The 13,632-nt window shown below is 50.3% G+C and overlaps 1 pseudogene; it reads left to right on the top strand.

Annotated features, from left to right (window-relative positions):
• The first annotated feature begins 7,165 nt into the window (after positions 1-7,165).
• LOC141977965 (uncharacterized) lies at positions 7,166-9,133 on the top strand (annotated as a pseudogene).
• Positions 9,134-13,632: the final 4,499 nt, after the last annotated feature.

Raw genomic sequence — 13,632 nt, 5'->3', positions numbered from 1 at the left:
TCCCCTCCCCAGCCCTGGAGCCTGGGAAATCATTACAGACTCTTCTGGGGAGGGTCTCCGCTCCATTGCGTGCTGTCGCCTCACTTTCCCCACCTGCTGCCAACGCCCAACACACGGGACCTCTCGGCTAGCCAATTAGCCTCCAGCATTTCTCCAAAGTTTCAAAGCAGCCCCCCCAGGCCTGCCGACAGCAATTCCGGGCGCCAGGGTATGGGCCGACGTTAGGGGGGTGCGGGGCCTGGGGCGGGAGTGACGAATCCGTCACTTCCAGGACCAACCTGTCCCTTCTGGGACTGACCGTGCTGGCCAATCGCTGTGGCCCAATTCACCGTATCCTAGGGACGGCTGTGCCCGGCCAGGGCAGAACAGTCCATGGGCCGCCTCGAAAGGTTGGTGCCTAGCTGGTTGTTGGCTGGTGCCCAGCGAGCTGCCAGCTGCGCTGCTGGGCTCACTCTTCCGGCACAGTCGGGGCTTCCGCATGCCCGCCCGGGCGATTTAAAGGGCCTGCAGCCCCCTGTCTCGTGCTGCTCAGAAGGTTGGGGAGGGATCCTGACTGGCTGGCGTGGGGGGGGGGGGTTCCTTCCCAAAAGAACACCCCGTTCCGGCACAGGCGTGCTAGCACCAGAATGAAAGTGTTATACGGATCAAATGCAAAGGAAAGAAAACTGCCCAGAGATTTTTATAGCATATGGTCCCAGCTGCCAGGGGAAGGCGAGGCTGGGTCAGGGCACTGGCTTGCTTCTCCGTGTGCATTTACATACATCTCACTTTAGACACATTTTAACTGGAGTCCGCGAGGTGCCATGAAGTAAGAGCTTCTTCTCCCTAGGGTTGCCCACTTTCTAGTCACACAAAACCGAGCACCCTAGCCCCGCCCCTTCCCTGAGGCCCCTCCCCTTCCCCACTCACTACATTCTCCCTCCCTCAGTGGCTCGCTCGCCCCCATTCTCACTCACTTTCACTAGGCTGGGGCAGGGGATTGGGGTGCTGGAGGGGGTGAGGACTCCATCTGGGGGTGGGGGCTCTGGGGTGGGGCCAGAGATGAGGGGTTTGGGGTGCAGGAGGGGGCTCCAGGCTGGGGGGTGGGGCAGAGGGGTTCAGGGTGTGGGAGGGGGCTGTGGGCTGGGCCAGGGATGAGGCGTTTGGGGTGCAGGATTGAGGGGGCTCAGGTTGGGGCAGAGGGTTGGGGCTCAGGGTTGGAGCATGGGCTTAGCTCCAGTGGCTCCTGGTCAGCAGTGCAGAAGGGGAGCTAAGGCAGGCTTCCTGCCTGTCCTGACTCCCCTGATTCCGCACCGCACCCCAGAAGTGGCCAGCAGGTCCGGCTCCTAGGCGGAGGTGCAGCAGGAAGCTCTACGTGCTGCTCTCGCGGACAGTCCCCACAGCTCCCATTGGCCGTGGTTCCTGGCCAATGGGAGGGCAGAGCCAGCGCTCGCGCCAGATCTGTTGGCTGCTTTCGGGGCGCAGTGTGGAGCCAGGACAGGTAGGGAATAGCCTGCCTTAGCCCTGCAGCACTGCCAACCGGACTTTTTATGGTCCGGTCGGCGGTGCTGACCGGAGCTGCCTGGGTCCCTTTTCGACCGGGTGTTCCGGTCAAAACCTGGACGCCTGGTCACCCTACTTCTCCCATCTGGGGGAAACCTGGAGGTGCTCTGCCAGCTGAACCTGGTTGTCTCTCCACACCATCTGCATGCACCCTGTCACCTAGTCTGCGGAAGTGCATGCAGCCCATCTACTCCATGCATGCAAGAGGACTCTTGAATGCTGCCCCGCCGCACACCCAGCCCCACATGCACTGTCCCTCCCCACACCCAGACAGGCTGCCTCTGATACCAACTGTGTCTCCCCAAATGCTTTACAGAGGGTAGAGTGGGGAGATAAACCCTTCAAAGACCACCTTGCGTCTCCCCCTTAGTACGTTCCAAAACTTGACTGGCACAAATCCCGGGTCTCCCCATCCCAGCCTTGCTGGCTGAGCACGCTGGCTCTCCTGCTCTTGCCTTCCTACCCCTGGTAATTCTCTCTAGGGCTGGGCTGGCATTGGCCATCCCAGCTCCTGTCTCCTGGCTTAGCAGCTTAGCAATCAAATCAGCTTGCGTGGCGCCTGCTTCTTATCACCCAAATCCTGGTCCACAGCTAAAAATAGCCCCCGGACCCAGCAGGAGCCGGCCAGCCCTGGGACAGGGGGTCTTTCAAAGGCCACGGCTGGAAGGAGGACAGATTGCAACAAGGAGGCAACTCCCCACCCCAGAGGCAGGACCATAACCCACAGCTTATGCCTAGGAGCCCTGCACATTAGCCACCTGACCACAATCCCTGGTGGGGCACATGGAGTGTCCCTGCTTGACTGTCTCTGGGCAAGGGTTGGCTAAATCTGGGTGCTGCTATTTTGCCTCCTGCTGCACCAGCTCGCCTGCCTTTTGAGTCAGGTCCACTGAGTGGGCGGAGGGGAGAGAGCCTGGGGCAATAACGAAAGACAGGTGGGGGGAGCTCTGGGGAAGAGACAGGGGGAAAGTTCCCACCCTGCCAGAGTGCTCTGAGCCTGGCTAAGGATTGCAGCCCTCGATTCCCAGCACTGCTGCCCGCGTTCTTGCGCCACTCTGCCCCTCTCGAATGGGGCAGATCCTCAGCTCCACTGAAAGGCGTTCCAGCTCAGGGACTGGCCCAGCTGCATTAGTGTTTGGGGCAGGTGCCCTTAGATGAGAGATTCAGGGGCTGTGAAGCCCGGGGTGGAAACTCCATATTTGTCCACTTTGCAACAATCTCTGGGGGAGGAGGGAGTTTGCTGATCCGTTTCCCCTCCTCCGCCCCAGCCCCTCTCTGGCCAGGGGATTTTCCCCACCTCGATGGCATCTGCAGCCCCTTGGAAGCCCTTCAGAGCACGACATCGTTTCTTTCTTCTTAACGAGAATGCTAATGAGAACGTGCCAGGGGCCTCTCCGGCATTCACTGGACAAGAGTGGGCAACGCCTTAGCAGGGGAGATGCTGCCCAATCTGAGCGCTCCAGATAATGTTTGGGGCTGGCCATCATTTTCATAGGGTGGGACACATATTAGCAAAATGGGCCACATGCCTCCTCTTGGGGGCACCTCTCCTCCCTTTCACCGCTACACAGTGCCCCCCTTTGGCAACTCCAGCAAGTGCTTCGTTGGGAAAGAGTTCCCTGCCGCTTTCGCTTCTTTGAATGCTGTTTAGCAGCTAGGAGTAAGGAAGAGAAACAAGGGTTCTGTCAGCAGGCAGCTGTCTGCATGCCCCCGCCATGTGCTCATCATGTCTGGCAAGGTCTGTCCTGTGGTGAGCAGCAGCGATACTGGGAAGAAGGTGGAACCAGACTGTTCAGTTTTGCACGGGGTGACAAATTTGTCGGGCGCACGTCCTCTTAATGCTCCTCTCAAAAATAGCTTATGAAAGCTGAATAGATGTCCTAATAGACGGCTAATCAATTGTTATCGAGTGCATGTAACCGCTTCAAATGCTGTGCTCAGAACCGCCGCTCACCCCCACCGCGCATAGCTGCAACATGCTTACTGCATTTACTGATCATTCCACGATTTGGAATCAAATATCTTTAAATAGCGAGTGCGAGGAAGTTCTCGACAAGCTGTGACCTTGCAGTTAGAGGTTTAATTGGAAACACTTAGTGTGATCTGCGGAGTGGCTGGATTTTTCTAGGGCATTTTGAAGGGGGAAAAAAACCTGTCTTTAATTATCATTATTGCAAAATGCACCTTGGGGACCAAATATTTTGGATTGTCTCGTGTTTTCTTCACATCCCTTTCGAAAATGTAATTAAGCAGCCTGGTCTCTGACACTAAGGCCTTTCTGGAAGATCTGCTTTAGTCAAATACAAGTTATCAGGCTCAATGCAGGAGTAACTGAGTGAAATTCTCTGGCCTGTGTTACACTGAAGGTCAGATTAGTTGACCAGAGTGGCACATTCAGGCCTTAAAGTCTATGAAGCTATGAATTAATGGGTGTAGGTCTTCAGTCTGCGGAGTTTGGCTGAGTGTTCCTCTGACGTCTGTTTAAGGACTTAAAAATGAATGCACCGAGCTGATGAGATCCATGACCCATGGCCGGGTGTCAGTGGTACAGTGACACAGTGTTACTGACAACATGAGCTCTGGCTGTCCTTTTCCCATGGGCGTTATGCTGGAACAATGACAGAGGGCTGAAGTGCACCAGATGTGCGGATTACTACAGGCTTGTCTACACTTGAAACACTTCAGAGCAGACACTACCTATGCCAACAGGAGGAGGTCTCCCATCTGTGGAGGTGATCTGCCTCCCCGAGATGGAAGAATTCTTCCATCAGCCTAGTGCTGTCTACACTGGGGATTGGGCTGTCTTAACACGCCACTCAGGGGTGTGGATTTTTCCTTTTCAGTGTAGTCCAGGCCTAGGATCCTAGAGGATTTCATGTTACCTTCTCTTTGTGCTCCAGCTTGAGAATACAGCCAGGTCTACACTCAAAAATTAAGTTGACCCAGCTACATCGCTGAAGGGTGTGAAAAATCTACATCCCTGAGTGACATAGTGAAGCCGACCTGACTCCTGATGTAGACAGTGCTACCGGTTCTTGGGGAAGTGAATTAACTACAGTCCCCGGAGAACCCTGAAACGCTACAGCGGCTGTAGCCTGTCAAGTGTCGACAAGCCCTCAGGCGCTGAAGATCAGGCTGTTACAACCTACTGGATTTGTGTGAATACAATACTGGCCCCTAGTGGCTGCTCCCCAGAGAGGCTAGAGACCTACTGCTGCTGTTACCTAGAGATGATCTCCTGTAGCTCACATGGCAGGGGTCTGTGCATTCAGCACCGAAGAACATTCTCAGGCGCACATGAGATTTATATAACTGAGCCTGATTCCCCCTTGCCTAGCACCTGTGCAATGCAGGTATAAACAGCTACCGGCATGCGAGGGAGGGCAGAATCCTGATTTGAAGGCCTGTCCACCCACGGGTGCAAATGACACCACAAGAACTGAAGTAGAATCCGTGCTGTTGAGTTTCTGGTCTGTAGCACGTTGGCCCATCGCCGGCAATTGTCCAGAAATACACCACAAGGCCTCAGGGTTGACCTATCGCGACAGCTGGAGGAAATGGTTTGGAGTTTGAAATGTTGATAATTTTTTTTTAAATCCTGAAGAAATTCAGTGAAATGTGTGTGGAATGTTTCCAGCTGAAGAGCAGGTTGAAATTGAAAGAAATGTTGAATACGTGTAGAAAAGGAACCATGCAGAAACCGTTCTCAGGTTACATATTGCCTCAGCCACCATGCCTAGTCACCAAGGTACGGCTACACTGCAGCTGGGCACAGGCCTACCAGCCCCGGAACAAGAGCAGGGCTTGATCTAGACCACTAGAAATGTCAGGGTGGCATGGGCAGAGGCTTGGCCCCACCGGGCCCCTGAGTCTGAGCCTCCCCCGGCCTGAGGGCTGGCTCTCGGCTGCAGTGTAGACATAGACAAGGGAGCCAGGTGAACAGTTTGTAACAGGCATCTTAGCTGGCCAGGAACTGCTGCTTGTAAATTGTCTCGAAATGTGGGGCAAGTTTTTCAGCTGTACACGTGCTGCTCAGGCTCAGGTGACTATTCTAGACTCATAGATATTAAGGTCAGAAGGGACCATTATGATCGTCTAGTCCGACCTCCTGCACAACGCAGGCCACAGAATCTCACCCACCCACTCCTGCAATAAACCTCTCACCTATGTCTGAACTATTGAAGTCCTCAATCATGGTTTAAAGACTTCAAGGTGCAGAGAATCCTCCAGAAAGTGACCCGCGCCCCACGCTGCAGAGGAAGGCGAAAAACCCCCAGGGCCTCTTCCAATCTGTCCTGGAGGAAAATTCCTTCCCGACCCCAAATATGGCGATCAGCTGAACCCTGAGCATATGGGCAAGATTCACCAGCCAGACACCCAGGAAAGAATTCTCTGTAATAACTCAGATCCCACCCCATCTAACATCCCATCACAGGCCATTGGGCCTATTTACCATGAATAGTTAAAGATCAATTAAATGCCAAAATCATGTTATCCCATTTTACCATCTCCTCCATAAACTCATCGAGTTTAATCTTGAAGCCAGATAGGTCTTTAGCCCCCACTGCGCCCCTTGGAAGTTACAGAATGTCACTCCTCATATGGTTAGAAACCTTTGTCTAATTTCAAGTCTAAACTTCCTGATGGCCAGTTTATATCCATTTGTTCTTGAGCTTAAATAATTGGTACTGAGCTTAAATAATTCCTCTCCCTCTCTAGTATTTATCTTTCTGATATACTTATACAGAGCAATCATATCTCCCCTCAGCCTTCTTTTGGTTAGGCTAAATAAGCCAAGCTCCTTGAGTCTTCTTTCATAAGACAGGTTTTCCATTCCCCGGATCATCCTAGTAGCCCTTCTCTGTACCTGTTCCAGTTTGAATTCATCCTTCTTAAACATGGGAGACCAGAACTGCACACAGTATTCCAGGTGAGGTCTCACCAGTGACTTGTATAACGGTACTAAACCCTCCTTATCCCTACCGGAAATACCTCTCCTGATGCATCCCAAGACTGCATTAGCTTTTTTCACGGCCATATCACATTGGCTGCTCATAGTCATCCTGTGATCAACCAATACTCCAAGGTCCTTCTCCTCCTCTGTTACTTCTAATTGATGCATCCCCAGCTTATAACTAAAATTCTTGTTATTAATCCCTAAATGCATGATCTTACACTTCTCACTATTAAATTTCATCCTATTACTATTACTCCAGTTTACAAGTCATCCAGATCCTCCTGAATGATATCCCGGTCCTTCTCTAAGGCCTGGTCTACACTACGAGTTTATGTCGGATTTATCAGTGTTACATCGAATTAACCCTGCACCCGTCCACACAACGAAGCCATTGTTTTCGACATAAGGAGCTCTTAAAACCGATTTCTGTACTCCTCCCCAACAAGGGGATTAGCACTGAAATCGACATTGCCATTTCGAATTAAGGTTAGCGTGGATGCAATTCGAAGGTATTGGCCTCCGGGAGCTATCCCACAGTGCACCATTGTGACCGCTCTGAACAGCACTCTGAACTTGGATGCAATGGCCAGGTGTACAGGAAAAGCCCTGGGAACTTTTGAATCTCATTTCCTGTTTGGCCAGGCGAGCTCATCAGCACAGGTGACCATGCAGTCCCAGTCCCAGAATCGACAAAGAGCTCCAGCATGGACCGAACGGGAGGGACGGGATCTGATCGCTGTCTGGGGAGAGGAATCCGTGCAATTAGAACTACGCTCCAAAAGACGAAATGCCAAAACATTTCAAAAAATCTCCGAGGCCGTGAGGGACAGAGGCTACAGCAGGGACGCAACACAGTGCCACGTGAAACTTAAGGAGCTCAGACAAGCGTACCAGAAAACCAAAGAATCAAACAGACGCTCCGGGACAGAGCCCCAGACATGCCGCTTCTATGCTGAGCTGCATGCAATTCTGGGGGGGGCCGCCACCACTATCCCACCCCTGTCTGTGGTCTCCGAGGATGGGATATTCTCCACCATGGCTGAGGATTTTGCGGATGGGGAAGATGATGAGGAGGAGGACAAGCTTGAGGAGAGCACACAACACACCGTTCTCCCCGACAGCCAGGATCTTTTTCTCGCTCTGACTGAAATACGCTCCCAACCCAACCAAGCCGGAGAAGGGACCTCTGGTGAGTGTACCTTTTTAAATATAACACACGTTATAAAAGCAAGCGTTTTTTAATGATTAAGTAGCCCTGAGGACTTGGGATGCATTCGTGGCCAGTACAGCTACTGGAAAAGTCTGTTAATGTGTCTGAGGATGGAGTGGAAATCCTCCAGGGACATCTCCATGAAGCTCTCTTGGAGGTACTCTAAAAGCCTTTGCAGAAGGTTTCTGGGGAGAGCAGCCGTATTCCGTCCTCCATGGTAGGACACTTTACCATGCCATGCTAGTGGCAAGTAATCTGGTATCATTGCATGACAAAGCCTGGCAGCGTATGGTCCCGGTGTTTGCTGGCATTCAAGCAACATCCGTTCTTTATCTCTCTGTATTATTCTCAGGAGAGTGATATCATTCATGGTAACCTGGTTGAAATAGGGGAATTTAATTAAGGGGACATTCACAGATGGCCCTTCCTACTTGGCTGTTTGCCTGTGCCTGAAAAGAAATCCTCCCCACAGTTAGCCACGCGGTGGGAGGGGGGGCCATTGGCGCTGAGCTGTTCGTGTTTGGCTAGCAGGGATCCTCCCTGATACCAGCCACATGGGGGGAGGAGGGGTAAAGCAATCATCCCAGAGAATTGGATGGGGTGGGGGGGTTAGTTTGGTTTCTGCTGCTGCACGTTAACAGGAAAACTGCGGCACTAAATGGCCAACTCAACGGGCTTTGCTTGGTATGGGAGAGGAGGGCACTGCTGTTATGAAGGTTGCAGAAGCCGAAAGACTATGGCTTACCATGGCCTCCTGCAAGCCGAATTCTGTTGCCCGGCCCTGCGTGTGTGATCTCTAACACCGAAGCTACAGGCACTCAATATAAGATGCAAAATGCAACCTTGTACCAAAATCACATGTGCTATGTAATGTGAATAGCGTTGTTCACCGTGAAAGAGTATAGCCATTGTTCTGTAAAATGTATCTTTTAAAATACTTCACTCCCTTTTTTTCCTCCAGCAGTTGCAAATGTTTCAAGCCTCCCTCCTCCGTCCCAAAGGCTATCTCAGATAGGGCGGTGAAAAAAACGCAAGCGCGATGACATGTTCTCTGAGCTCATGCAGTCGTCCGGCACTGACAGAGCTCAGCAGAATGTGTGGAGGGACACAATAGCAGAGTACAGGACAGTGGCCGATGAATGTGAGGAGAGATGGCGGCAGAAAGATCAGAGGAGGCATGAGGCAAGCCTGGGGCTACTGCGGGATCAAAGTGACATGGTCCTGCGTCTGGTGGAGGTTCATGAACGGCAGCAGGATCACAGACTGCCTTGCAGCCCCTGTTTAACCGCCCTCCCTCCTCCCCAAGTTCCATAGCCTCCTCACCCAGATGCCCAAGAAGGCAGGGGGGGGGGGGGGAATCACCCAACCACTCCACCCCAGTGGACAGCCCAAGCAACAGAAGGCTGGCATTCAAGAAGTTTTAAAGTGGCCTTTTCCTTCCCTCCTACCCTCCTCCCACACCCCACCTGGGCTACCTTGTGAGTTATCTCCCTATTTTTATTATCAATTAATAAAGAATACATGTTTTTTAAATTATAGTGACTTTATTTCTTTTGCAAGCAAGCTGTGATCAAAGGGGGGAGGGCGGGTGGCTTACAGGGAATTTAGAGGCAACCAAGGGGGCGGGTTTTCATCAAGGAGAAACTATCAGAAGTGTCACACAGTACCCTGGCCAGTCATGAAACTGGTTTTCAAAGCTTCTCTGATGCGCAGCACTTCCTGCTGTGCTCTTCTAACCGCCCTGGTGTCTGGCTGTGTGTATTCAGCTGCCAAGCGATTTGCATCCACCTCCTACCCCACCATAAATGTCTCCCCCTTACTCTCACAGAGATTGTGGAGCACAAAGCAAGCAACAATAACAATGGGAATATTGGTTTCGCTGAGGTCTGACCGAGTCAGTAAACTGCACCAGCGACCCTTTAAACGTCCAAATGCACACTCTACCACCATTCTGCACTTGCTCAGCCTATAGTTAAACAGCTCATTACTACTGTCCAGGGTGCCTGTGTACGGCTTCATGAGCCAGGGCATTAAGGGGTAGGCTGGGTCCCCAAGGATAACTGTGGGATAGCTACCCACAGTGCAACGCTCCGGAAGTCGACGGTTGCCTCGGTACTGTGGACGCACTGCGCTGACTAAATGCACTTAGAGCATTTGTGTGGGGACGCACACAATCGACTGTATAAAAACGCTTTCTACAACACCGAATTCTAGAAATTCGACCTAATTTCGTAGTGTAGACATGGCCTAAATTTGCAATCCCTCCCAGCTTTGTATCATCTGCAAACTTTATTAGCACACTCCCACTTTTTGTGCTGAGGTCAGTAATAAAAAGATTAAATATTCCGTGGACTTGTACTGGGCAGGGACTATTGGCTGCTGCTTTTCCTTCCCGTAGTCAACGTGCAATCTGTGACCAGCCCAGCTGAGGTACTTGTCTGGTCCCCACTCCCAAAGCACCTGAGCACCTCACAGTCTTTGCAGCATGTAGCGTCACGACACCCAGTTCTTCCATTGACCTAGCGCTGTCCACACCAGGACTTAGGCTGGTTTAACTGCATCACTCAGGCATGTGGATTTTTCACACCCCTGAACACATAGCTTACTTAGATTTGTACTTAGATTTCCAGAAACCCTTTGACAAGGTCCCTCACCAGAGGCTCTTATGTAAGTTAAGTTGTCATGGGATAAGAGGGAAGATCCTTTCATGGATTGAGAACTGGTTAAAAGACAGGGAACAAAGGGTAGGAATAAATGGTAAATTTTCAGAATGGAGAGCGGTAAGTAGTGGTGTTCCCCAAGGGTCAGTCCTAAGACCAATCCTATTCAACTTATTCATAAATGATCTGGAGAAAGGGGTAAACAGTGAGGTGGCAAAGTTTGCGGATGATACTAAACTGCTCAAGATAGTCAAGACCAAAGCAGACTGTGAAGAACTTCAAAAAGATCTCACAAAACTAAGTGATTGGGCAACAAAATGGCAAATGAAATTTAAGGTGGATAAATGTAAAATAAAAGTGGCAAAGAGTCCTCTGGCACCTTATAGACTAACAGACGTTTTGGAGCATAAGCTTTCGTGGGTGAATGCCCACTTCGTCAGATGCATGTATCTGAAGAAGTGGGTATTCACCCACGAAAGCTTATGCTCCAATACGTCTGTTAGTCTATAAGGTGCCACAGGACTCTTTGCTGCTTTTACAGATCGAGACTAACATGGCTACCCCTCTGATAAATGCCAAGTAATGCACATTGGAAAAAATAACCCCAACTATACATACAATATGATGGGGGCTAATTTAGCTATAACTAATCAGGAGAATCTTGGAGTCATCCTGGATAGTTCTCTGAAGACGTCCACGCAGTGTGCAGCAGCAGTCAAAAAAACAGATGGGATGTTAGGAATCATTAAAAAAGGGATAGAGAATAAGACGGAGAATATCTTATTGCCCTTATATAAATCCATGGTATGCCCACATCTTGAATACTGCGTACAGTACAGTGGTCCCCTCATCTCAAAAAAGATATACTGGCATTAGAAAAGGTTCAGAAAAAGGCAACTAAAATGATTCAGGATTTGGAACTGGTCCCATATAAGGAGAGATTAAAGAAGCTAGGACTTTTCAGCTTGGAAAAGAGGACACTAAGGGGGGATGTGATAGAGGTCTGTAAAATCATGAGTGGTGTGGAGAAAGTGAATAAGGAAAAGTTATTTACTTGTTCCCATAATATAAGAACTAGGGGCCACCAAATGAAATTAATGGGTAGCAGGTTTAAAACAAATAAAAGGAAGTTCTTCTTCACTCAGCGCACAGTCAACCTGTGGAACTCCTTGCCTGAGGAGATTGTGAAGGCTAGGACTATAACAGGGTTTAAAAGAGAACTGGATAAATTCATGGAGGTTAAGTCCATTAATGGCTATTAGCCAGGCTGGGTAAGGAATGGTGTCCCTAGCCTCTGTTTGTCAGAGGGTGGAGATGGATGGCAGGAGAACGATCACTAGATCATTACCTGTTAGGCTCACTCCCTCTGGGGCACCTGGCATTAGCCACTGTCGGTAGACAGGATACTGGGCTGGATGGACCTTTGCTCTGACCCAGTAGGGCCATTCTTATGTTCTTATAGCTGGGTCGATCTCATTTTCTAGTGTAGACCACCCGTAAGAGACAGTAAAGGGGCCACACCTAACACAAAGCCTAATGGAGTCTGCCCAGAAACCAGCACCATGGGGGCAGAGGGTTCATTTGGGTTTTGTGTCCAGGTGAGCATGGGCATGTGAGAGAATGCACAGAAAGAAAGTAGAAAGGAAAGGAACAGACTGTGGGAGGAGGAAGAGAGGCAAGAAAAGCCAACCAGCCAGGAACCTGTAAGACAGTGTGGCCCTGGAAAAAGCTAGAGAGAAAGATTGTGGGTCAGATGTTGGCTAAAGGGCTAAGAAGCCATTCTTTTTGCGCTGGGTTCTTCTCTGTTCAGAGACTCAGGACTTTGTCCATTCCTTGTAAATAAAGAAGATGGCATCAAATAAATACCTGGCTACCACCAATTTCTGCTTGCAACTGGAACCCCATAGGGCCCCAAACTTTGGTTAGCTGTTCAGGTCAAAAGGACACATGGCCACCTGGGATCAAGTGCAGGTGAAAATCCCTTGAGAAGTTGCTGGTATGCTGGCCAATCATTTTGCTGATGGCTCACCCAGCACTAAATACTGTTATTAATTAATACACACACATGAATATTGTTGTGAAGCAGTAACGTTGCCGTTGTCTCTCTCTCTCTCTCACACACACACACACACACACACACACACACTAGTTAAGACACCTAACAGTACATCCCTTCTACTCCTCCATGTGCCTACCACCATCCCAGCTAACATATCCCACAGCTCATGCCTAGCAGCCTTATCTCTGCCCCTTGTCTTTACCCATCTGCACATACCCCCTTGACAAGATTCTTTCCCCGGCGCTAATGGTTGTGGCTGCTTGGTGTTCTAGTTGGCTGTGTTGGGAGAGGGAAGCTTGATAAAGAGCTGGGCGCAGAAGGGTAAGTCAAGGGGGGCGATGGCCAGTTGGCTTTGGCAGGGAGCTGAGTTAAGGGTGTGGTGTGCAGCCCCTGGCTGTGGTAGTGGTAAGGTGTGTGTTGTGGGACAGAGGGAAGGTACAGCCAGGTGGCTTAACTTCATTTCCTTGCTTGGAGGATTTGTGTCAGGTGTGCTGGTGCATTGAGCTACAGTAGATTCCCAGCTCCTCCAAAGACTCCCTGTTTGATCTCAGGCAAGTCCCTTAGTCTCTCGGGGCCGTGACCCATCTAGGAAATTAGGATAATTATAATCCCTTTGTCCAGTGAAACTGTAAACTCTGTGGCCCAGGGTGTCTCCTCCTGTGTGTTTGTACAGCACCCGGCACCGTGGGGCCACATGCTAGGTGTTACTAATGGTAGCTTCTTTAATGATTACAGCAGGGAGGTGACCGACAAAACACAGCAGTGGAACAAAAGCCACACTCCTTGTGTTAATCTCCTGCAAGCTGCAGAAACGTGAGGGGCTTGGTAAGATGATTCACTGCTCTCCTTTTATCTCCTCATGCCAGCTGATACCAAATGCCCCGTGCCAGCTGGCAGTAAAGCAAGATCCATTTGGGGTGAGGAATTCCTCTCATTTTCCATTGCCCTGGTCGGCTTGCAAAACAAAGCCAGGCTGTTTTAGAATGGAGTGTTGAGGGCTCTCTCTGTCTCCTCTCACCCCATTTTGTCTTTCATTGTCTTCTTAATTTTTAAATTTATGTTTGTGTCTTCAGAAGATCTTTTAATAAGGCTAGGAAGAGAGTGATCAAATTACATCGTCAAAGCAGGGCTTGAAAGAAAGAAAGAAAGAAAGAAAGAAAGAAAGAAAGAAAGAAAGAAAGAAAGAAAGAATACTGGGATATTT

The sequence above is a fragment of the Natator depressus genome, chromosome 25 (assembly GCF_965152275.1).
Source record: "Natator depressus isolate rNatDep1 chromosome 25, rNatDep2.hap1, whole genome shotgun sequence".
Classification (NCBI taxonomy): Eukaryota; Metazoa; Chordata; order Testudines; family Cheloniidae; genus Natator; species Natator depressus.
This window is presented reverse-complemented; position numbering and strand designations above follow the sequence as displayed.